The sequence below is a fragment of the Egretta garzetta genome, unplaced genomic scaffold (genome assembly GCF_000687185.1).
Source record: "Egretta garzetta isolate BGI_Z169 unplaced genomic scaffold, ASM68718v1 scaffold23, whole genome shotgun sequence".
In the NCBI taxonomy this organism is placed as follows: Eukaryota; Metazoa; Chordata; class Aves; order Pelecaniformes; family Ardeidae; genus Egretta; species Egretta garzetta.
The window spans coordinates 3,577,505-3,579,772 of record NW_009259237.1 but is presented as its reverse complement, the minus strand read 5'-3'; the positions used below and the strand labels follow the sequence as shown (position 1 = coordinate 3,579,772).

Sequence of the window (2,268 nt, the reverse complement as noted above, 5' to 3'; positions counted from 1 at the left end):
GTACAACAGGAGAAAGGGGGCGCCAGCGTCTCCCACAGAAATGGCTTGCTCCGGGCAGCCATGACAATACACTCAGTTTGTGTCCACAAACTTTGAGGGGCTCTGGCATTTCTCAGCAGCCTCAGAAGTATGTGATGCTAACCATGCTATGAAGGTCAGTGTCTCTGTTCCTTTTTTTTGCTACAGCAGAATATTGGCCTTCTAGGGGATCCAATGCCACTTTCAGCTGTCTCTCAGTGTTCAATTAAAACAGCAAGCCAAAACATTTTAAAGGAATTTAGGGGAAGGTACAAAGCAGATACATTTCTTGAAAAGGATTTATGAAAGCCTTTTACATAAATGTCTTATCTCCTATGTCCCCTATAGTAAGAAAAGGGGTGTGACTGGAAACAAAATAACTAAGTAACTATTTCAATCATATATGATTAAAAAAATTATTTAAAATTGTGTATAAAAGAGGATGTCTCTCTAATCCAGTTCACCATTTCTGTTTGAACTGTCTTTAGAACACTGTAAATTCATTTCAGACATTGAAAATACTTTTCTGCCAACTACCTATTTTAAGTGTTTCATACCAATTTCAGTAGTAAAGTGTCTTTGATCTTTGGTGTGGTTTTGAGAGCTCATCAGAGGAAAATATAATAATACTGTCAGATTTTTTGCATCAGTGGACAGATGGGTTAAAAGCTGCAAAAGAACCAGGGTACAAGCCATACAGACCTGAAAAGCAGACTTTTACAGATGGTGAAAATTTTTGCACACTGCAGGACCCTACCCAGATCTGTAATTCAGAGTGCAAAAGGTCCAGGTTGCATTTCACTACACAGAGGTACCAAATGAACCAAACCAATGAACCAGTCCACAGAACATGTGTTGAACCTGCTTTCTGTAGCCAGAAAATTATTACTAGTTTCATAAAGAGCATAAACGCATTTGTACCATTCTTCTAAACAGGCAAGATAACTAATGCACAGTGAGAACAGAAGTTCAGTCCCATCTTCTGCCAGACATTAAGAATGATTCCTCTATGAATCCTGAACTCCGAAGGCTAGTAAAGGATCCTTGCAACTAATTTTCAGAAATACTTAACTTAGTGTGTCCTTATTTTCTGACACTGTAAAAAAAAGAATTCTCTGCACCATCCTGACTACAGCATCATATTAGCTCTCAAGTTCTGAAGATCGTCCGCAACTTATTAGCAAGAAATACTGCCAAAAATGTTACATGAAACTAAAGGCGGCACTAAAATGCAAAGCAACCTATGAAGAGGAACAAGATTCTTCAGGGGAGAAACAGCAAATGATGGAGAATGCACATTGTTATTAAAACGGCAAAATATCTAGTCTCATTTTGCAGATAAGCTTCAAGTGTTATTGCTCCCTTCCAAGCTGCTCAAATGAACAGTGCTGCTGCCAGCTTGTATAACAGGAAAATTACCTATGTTCTGACCGGCAATCCAGAAAGCCCATGCACTCAAGGCCCGATGACTGAAAGCTAATAGAGTAAATTTAAAGGATAAGTGTGCTTTGTGCATTAAGTACATTTTTCTCAAAGCTGTTCTATTAGTAATACTAAGAAATGCTCAAGTACCTTCATCAGTGAAATACTCAAAATCACAGCAGCAGTTAGCTCTAAAAGCATTTATTTGCTGCCCTGAAAGCAGAATTGGAGAAAAATAAGATTTTCATCAAGCCAGGCAGTTGTTTCAACTATGAAAATGTACACTTGACGAATTAGCTTGCCTGCAATTTAAAGGCATACAGTGAAGTACCCAATAGCCAGTGCTTTTTAAAGCTTTTTAAGACTAATTGAGTATCTTTCCCAAAGATGCACACTCCATCCTCTTTTTCAACAGAAGATTTCTATTGAGCTTACACGTAAAATACAGAAAATGCTTGAAACAAACCAAAGCACAACACACATGTTCACTCAAACTCTGACTTCACTTTCTAGCATAAGCTTCCTGAAAAGATGGCTGCCAGCGTAAACACACACCAGAGTAACAACTGTTACCACTAGGTTAAAGGAATTAAATTTTAAAAGTGGAAGATTAAAATACCTTTTTAATCTTATTAATAATTGTTTATGTGTTATTTCTTTAAAAGTGTGGTATGGAAAATGTTGTATGTCCTACCTCTATCCTCCATTAGGAGCTGTTTAAACATGGAAATTAATTTTCTCATCTGGTTCCTTTCCACCACTTTCTAAAATCCAGATACAATTGTCTTGACAGTCTGAATGCTGCCATCAAGCTCATAAATTCCTGCT

The 2,268-nt window shown here is 37.5% G+C and overlaps 1 protein-coding gene across 1 annotated transcript in view; it reads right to left on the bottom strand.

Moving 5' to 3' along the window:
• The window catches only part of PEPD (peptidase D), a 159,495-nt gene that overhangs the window by 36,405 nt on the left and 120,822 nt on the right, over window positions 1–2,268 (bottom strand). The gene's annotated exons all lie outside the window — the stretch shown is intronic.